Source organism: Fomitiporia mediterranea (assembly GCF_000271605.1).
Source record: "Fomitiporia mediterranea MF3/22 unplaced genomic scaffold FOMMEscaffold_2, whole genome shotgun sequence".
NCBI classification, from domain to species: domain Eukaryota; kingdom Fungi; phylum Basidiomycota; class Agaricomycetes; order Hymenochaetales; family Hymenochaetaceae; genus Fomitiporia; species Fomitiporia mediterranea.
The window spans coordinates 1,968,414-1,976,586 of NW_006760387.1; positions in this window are offsets into that span (position 1 = coordinate 1,968,414).

The window sequence follows — 8,173 nt, forward strand, 5'->3', positions numbered from 1 at the left end:
GTACATCTTGATAATGCAACATATAATTGACCATGAGTAAAACATGGAGGATCTAAGATCAATTTCCAACATTTGTTACAGATTGGCCTTGAGCTTTATTTATTGTCATTGCAAATGCTAAACAAACTGGAAATTGAAGCCTTTCCATTTGAAATCCAATATGCTTTTCAGATGGATGGAATTTGATCCTTGGAATGAAATGTATTTGACTTTTCTTATCTCCAGAAATAAGTCTAACTTTTAGTTGTGTTCTAGTTGAATCAAGTAAAATACATCTTGTTCCATTACAAAGACCATCTTCTATATTAAGATTTCTTAAAATCATTAAAGGAACTCCTTTCTTGAGCTTCAAAATGGAGGGGGGCAATCCAGAGCAAGTAATTGAACTTAAATATTCTCTTGGAAATATTGTGTTTGTATTATCAGCTCCAGTTTCTGTCAAAACTTTATCAACAGAAAAGTAAGAAACCTCTTCTCCAGGAAACATTTCTAAGATCTTTTCATTAATAGATTGAACTCCATCATTCCTTGATGAAAGAATTGTTCTATTTAAAAAGAATTCATCATATTCAGAAGTATAGATTTCAAGTTCTGGATTTAATGATTGAATGTTTGGATAAATTGTGTTAATAAGTGATTCAACTGTATTTCCACATTTCATTTGTTAAGGTAAAGTAATTGCACCATTCTCTACAGTGTGTTGACCATTTCCAATCTCAAGTAACCATTTAGCATATTGTTGGTCTTCTTCACTAAGACCTAATCTCATATTTTGAGTTAATTTAAAAACTTGTAATTGAGGCCATAATTGTGATCTTCTTAATGTTCTACTAATAATTTCTGCTCTTGAACCTTTAATAACAATTGGTAAAGTCTGTCTAAAATCTCCACCAAATACACATGTAATTCCACCAAATAATTGTTCTGAATCTTTAATATCTTTAAGAGTTCTGTCAACAGCTTCAAAACAGTATTTACTTTGAGTAGGTGCTTCATCCCAAATAATTAAAGCTGTTTCTTTAATAAGTTCAGCTAATTGAGTACCTTTTCGAATATTACATGTAGAACTTTCATCTGGTTCAAGTGGAATTTTAAATGTTGAATGAGCAGTCCTTCCTTCTTGTAATAAAAGTGTAGCAACTCCAGATGATGCAACACAAATCACTATAAGACTTTGACTTCTAAGACAATGACAAATTGAATTATAACAAAATGTTTTGCCTGTGCCAGCTGGACCATTAAGAAAAAAACATTTTCCAAGGTTTTCTGTTGCTGAAATACAAACAGATTCAAAAAAGTTCTTTTGTTCAACATTCATCTGTTCAAATTCTTGATTTGCTAATATAGTAAACTCTTCAGCTTGAAGCATATACTGTCTATGACTTCTTAAAAATCTGTTTCCAAGTAATTGTGGCCAATTTTCATTTGGTATTAGTATTGTATCTGGATATTGTCTATCTGTACTATTTGTATACCAACTAAAAAGAAGGTATAAACAATAATCTTCAATGTATTCTTGAGGAAAATCATTGTTTTGAGGTAAATACATTTGTAATTCATTAATAAGACCTGTATTATTAGAGTTTAGTATAAAAACTTGTAATTTAAATATATAAAATAATAATAGTTGCCTTGACAAAGGTGTTCTTTATATTTTACCCAAAGTCTTCTAGGATTTGAAGGTGAACATTCAAGTAAAAGTAAAACAAACAGTTTTCTTAATTGATGAGGCATTTGATAACTTGATGCATCCAAAAGACATTGATCAATTTCATTGTCATCATTTAATAAACCAAGAGTAATGCATGTATTTTTGTATGTAGGAAAAACTTGTCTATTAACTGTTCTTAAGTCTTGAAAAGATTTTGGACCTTTAACAACAGTTAGAAGTAATCTTAAATAAAACTTTTCACCCTCTTTTAGAGATATAAAATACATTCTACCAATTGAAAACCCTTTTTTTCGTTTTGTCCATATTTTTTTTGACTTATTCCAAACATAATGTTGAGGAAATTCTTGATAAACATATTGTAGTCCATCTGTATGACTTCTATTGTATTTAAAGAATGTAGTTAATGTTGTATCCTTTTCTATATTTTGTTGCAATCTTTCAGGAGTATCAGTATTAGGATTAATAATGATAGATTGTTCATTTTCAAGATGAATTGCAAGTCTTTGTACTGGAGGAACTTCACTATACATTCTAAATGACAAAATTCGCTAAACAGCTTCAGGTGCTGAAATATATCTTGAGTCAATATATTGTAGTACTTTATTATCTTGTACTTGTTCAATTGTTGCTCTATCATGCCCTTTATTTAATAAGTAAGAAAGTGTATTATTATAACTGAAAAAAGGTATACCTTTATAAATATATTTGTGAATATATTTAACACTCTTTATTGAACCACAGGCTTCAACATTAATGTGACATTGAAATTTTTTTTAATAATACTTTGTTATAAGGAACAACTCTGTTATTATTAAGTTCAATTTCTTTATTATTTTTGATCCAAATCTGCTTTTTATCTCTTCTTTTATATTTTGGATATGAATCTTCATCAAATGTAGTTGTATCTCGGAATGATTTAGGGAATCCCTTTTTACATTTCTGACCTAAATAAGTATTTTATTTATTTGATAAATTTTGTCTAAACTGATTTTAAAATAAAATAAGTATATAAAGATCTTACCTGGTCTACTATTTGATTCTAAACAGCTAGTTATACCTGTTCAACATTCATGATACATATAAGAAGCAACTAATTCAAATAATTCTGGGTCTTTTTCTTTGTCTGGTGATTCTACAGAAATTGTATCATCTACATCTTGAGGTGTTCTAAGTTTTGAATCCTCATACATAGTTAATAAAAGATGCATATGAGGAAGACCTCTTTTTTGATATTCAATAGTATAAATATGTGTAACACAGTTCCCTTACAACAAATAGAATATAATTAGTATAATAATAAGATAAAAAGATTCTTATTTACCTAAGACTTTTTCTTCATTATAAATTCAATAAGAGCTTGAACTTTTGCATGAAAAACTCGAACAACTAAATCAGGTCTATCAGCTACAGTTTGTCCAGGTTTTAATTCTCTTTGAATTTCAGGCCATTTTGGATTTGCTGTCATTGTAATAAAATAATCAATATGTTTGAAAAATCTTGCAATTGCCATTGAGTCTTGATAAAGTTGTTACATTTGTCTTGCACTGCCAGAAAAACTCGAAGGAAGAATAATCTTTTTACCTGTATTATTTAAATATTAAACTCTGGAAAAAAATTTAAAGAAAGATTAATCATTTTACCTATATTAGTTAAATTAGTATCTTCAGGAAGTCTATCCATTAAACCCTTTACAGTTTCAACTCTAATATGTTCTTGATTTTGAACAATCCAATTAAGATTATGTTGTTTAATTGTTGCCCAAGAGTCTACTAAGAATTCTTGAAAAAGATCTCTTGAAAGAAATAATGAATCATTTCTTCTGTTTTGTCTACAAAAGATTGAGTATGCTGAATAGTCTCTTAATGTTACATAACCTCTTTTTCCACTTGATACTTCAATATTAATATTGTCTTGTATTTCCTCTTCTTGAATTTTGTTCTGATGATTTTGTCTATTCTCTAAAAGTAATTTAGTTAGTATTATATATCTTAATTGTATTAATTTATATACCTTCATTAATATACTTTATTGTATTAACAGAAAATCCGAGTTCACCATAAGGAAAAAGAACAACATAATGTAAAGGTTTGTATAATAGACTGATTTCAGATATTCTTTACATATTATTTTGATTTCCTTGTCTTTCAATAATAATATCTCTCCATTTCTCTCCTATAATTGGAGCATCACCATCTCCAGGTAAAAGAAGACCTATTTCATCTAGGATGAATTAATATTAGTATCAATATTAATATAATAAATTAATAAGTTAAAGCTTACTTGCTGTTAGTAAATTATATCTTCTTCTATCTTTTTGAGGATCTAATGTAAGTCTTAAAGTAACTTGATTAACTCTATTATTTTGAATTTGTTGATTTGCTGTTTTAAATGTTCTAACCCAAGGATTATAATATATAATTACATCATATATAGTTGACATAACATTTCTTCTAAGTTGTTCACTTGAAATGTCAGGTTCATTATTCCTTAGAGGAACAGGATTATTTTGAATCCTTTGTTGAATAGCAGTATCTTTTGAATCTAATAAATAGATTTGTGCAAATTGTCTATAATGTATTTTAACTTGAAACAAAATTTATAAAGTGTATTTAAGAATAAATACCTTTGTAGTGTAGTTCCTGTAACTGTAGTTATAGGAAGAAGACTTCCAATCCAATGATGAAGTTTTCCATTTACTTTAAAACAAAAAGGACCTCCTGTATGGATAGATACATTATTTGTAATTCCAAGACTTGTAAATGCAAAAGCATTGTTAAAGTTTCTAATAGAAGATAAAAAGTGTTTTGACTCTAAAGGTTCACCTTAAAGTTACAAATTTATTTAGTTTTAATAAGTATTAAATAAACTAAAAAATACCTTCATATAGTTTTTGAAGTTCAGGTGGAGGAAGTCTTGGTAAAGGTACTTGAACTTTACCACTTAAACAACACATAGCAAATTTCGGATTTGTAATAGTTGAGCCTTTTAATTTAGTCTGTTCACATCTCTAGTATAAAGCATTACAAAATCAACACAATACATCCATATTTCCTAAATCATAATATTGAATACTTATAGTAGTAATAGATGGATCTCTTGCATAATTAAGACTATTTCTAATAAAAATTCGTTGATGTATTTCTTGATTTTCTTCATTAATTATACTTGTAAAAGGATCATTCTTAAAAGGGTTATTTAACACCTAATACAATAATAATTATACTTAGTATATAATAGTTTATAATGAAATAAAACTATACCTGATGTAATTCCAGATTTTGAATAGTATTATTAATAGTATTATTAAGTCTTTCAATATTCTAATAATTATATTAGTTAGTAATAGTAAAACTTAATAATAATTAAAGTACCTCTTGTAACTCATTGTTTTGTATTATATTTTGTGTATTATGTACTTCTTCATTGTTATTTACATTAATATGCAAGTTATAATCATTTAGCTGTATAATAGTTACATGATAAATTATAGTATAGTAAATAATAGAAATGGAAATGATAATTTACCTGTTACTGAGTAGGTGCAACAGACAGAGATACATTGTTTGACTGTCTATATGTTCTACTATCTAAAGTATTTACTGGTTGAGATTGTACAGGATTTGTAGTAGAATAATTTTGTGGCTGATAATAAGTTGTATTATTTCTACCTGTATTATTCTGATGTTGTCTTTCATAAGAATACTGTTGAGGATAAGTTGGTGTATTTGTAGTACTTGTATATTGTCTTTCATATTGTTGATCTGAAGTAGGATTATATACATACTGTTGATTATTATTAACAGACTAAAATAATAAGAGATTAGTAAATTTAATAGTATTTAAACAATTTCTATATAGATTAACATACAGGTTGTCTATGAGTTCTTTAATACTCATAAGTATTTGAACTTTGAGCATTTTGCTATTATTATTATTATTATTAACTTGTTTAAATAATAAATAAATAAATAACTTACTAAATATCTGTATGTTTGAGTAGGATAAAGTTACATATTCAAAATTGCATCTCTTTGATTCATAACTTGTTGTAAATGAGAAGGAAGTTGAGACGGCTGAGGAATAGGAGGTAAACTCAAGGGTGGTGCTGGAGGAGGAGGAGGAGGAGAAACAGTAGTATAATTAGGAGGATTAACAAAAGGATCTTCTAAAGTTGTATAATTTGATTGTAGTGATCCTGATGGACTTCCTTGAGGTGTTCTTTGTCTCCTATGACTGGGACTCTCTTGTCCTAATTGATATCTATTATCCTGTCTTCTTCTTTGTCTTTGTCTATTTAGTGTTACTGGAGGAGAGTTCAAATTTATTATACTATTATTATTATTATTATCATTATCATTATAATAATATGGAGGCAAATTCGAGCCCATTTATAATCTAGTAACTTAAACATTGTATTAAGTAAATTAACTTATAATAACGAAAATTTATATAAACAACATACTAATCTTAATAAGATTGTAATTAATGTAAAGTAGTTGTAATAACACTTTAAGAATCAAGCCAGTAGTAGTAATAACTCTTTGAGAATCAATTAGATTAATGTAAAAGTTGTAAATACTTACATTATTTATAACCTTTCAGTATTTATATATATTCAAATAAATAGCAAAGTACTTTATTACATAAAATGAATATGTACAAAGTAGTACTTAATCTATAAAGAGTTAAAAAGTACAAACTTTGCTAATTTATATATCCCTTTGTACTAATACAAATCTTGGAAGATCTTAGTAGATTACTTTGTATTAATAACACTTGTCCTTTTTTGTAATACTTTGTTGATTTGAAACTGATTTTATACTAATGAAAATCTTGGGAAATCACTTTACTAATTTATATATTCTTTTGTACTAATGTAAATCTTGGAAGATCTTAGTAGATTACTTTACATTACTACCCTTTTCATAAGTATTGTCACACCTGTGTTTCACATGCTCTAACACATTTGAGCCAAAACAGTAAAAACTCAAGTAAATAGCAAATTTCTCTGTCAATTCTGTATGTTTCATACTTAATTAGTACTTAAAAAAAAGTGCTAGATTGCAAATGTAGATTTATGTAGAAATATTTGTAATTTGTTACCTGTGTGTGTCAGAACAGAACAAACAACTTTACAAGGCCTTACTCTAAAGAGTTGTTCAGACTGATTACAAAATTATTCCTCCTCACACAAGTCATAATAAATTTTTATTCTAGTCTATAAATCAAGTATATATACATGGAACTGCTCTGGCAAAGTTTTGTGTTATTTTGTATAGTATTTGTGTAGGAAACATTAGGCAATCTTGTTAACTCTTGTTCTAGCAGGTTATCTAGACTGTTCATAAAATTATTCCTCTTCATACAAGCTATTATATTTTTCCTTCTTAGTCTGTAAATTAGGTCTACATGTCTTACAATACTCTGGCAAGTTTTCAATCTGTTCTGTATAGCATTTGTGTAACAATACAAGTGTCTTTTATCTCTACAGTATTCTCAGAACCCCTTTCTGGTACTATAACTGTCCTAGGACTGTCATTCAAAAGAAACAAATTCCAAACATGCTTGTATCTGAAGAAAACATTATAGTATTCATTCAATATATACAACATAGTGTTTTTATTTATACAATCTACAAGAGGCTGTAGCTCACTCCTACCTGTATTAATTCCTGTACCTCTGTATTGTATCCTGGTTCATTACAATACTTCTCTACTGTAGCCAAATAGTATCTCTAGTATGCTTGAGCAGAACAAGCAGTAGTGAACACTATAGTACTATGAGTGACAGTATAGGATTGATACAGTCTAGAGGTGTAGTCAGACAATGAATCTGGCAGACTTACTATCTATTCTGCTTACAATTACAGATACACAACTGTACCTTAACATGCTCCTCTCTCCTCCCTTATTACTACTATAGTGGGTTATCCTATCTACCCAACCCAATCTCAGCTACACTACTGTGAACTAAGAGGTGAGAAGTAGCAAGCTAGGCAAGTAGCTAGTACTTTAGCATTTACAACCATATTGTATCCACTCACTATTTAATAGTCAAGCAAGTAGTAGTAACAACAGTATTACTATCCCTTATACAAATATTATGGTTATTACAATTGAACTTTCTCTAAAAGTACTTCTGAGTCTAATTACTGTACATTCTATTAGTTATAAGGTCTCCTAGAAGAATCAAATGTGTTAAGAACAGTACTAGCTTATTAGACTCTGTATGTCTTTATATAATGTTATAGACAGGAGTTTGTATCAGTATTCATAGTAGAGAAATGAAATAGGAATGAGAAGAGACATACTAACACTAATAGGGACTATAGGACAGTAACAAATATAGTACATACAACATCACGAAAAAGTCGCAACAAATGTAATTAATAATAGCAAATGTAATGTAATAATGTACTTATATATTAATTACAATTCAAAATTACAATTATACTTTGCTTGTAATTGAAATGTAACAAATGTATATAAATATAATACTTAT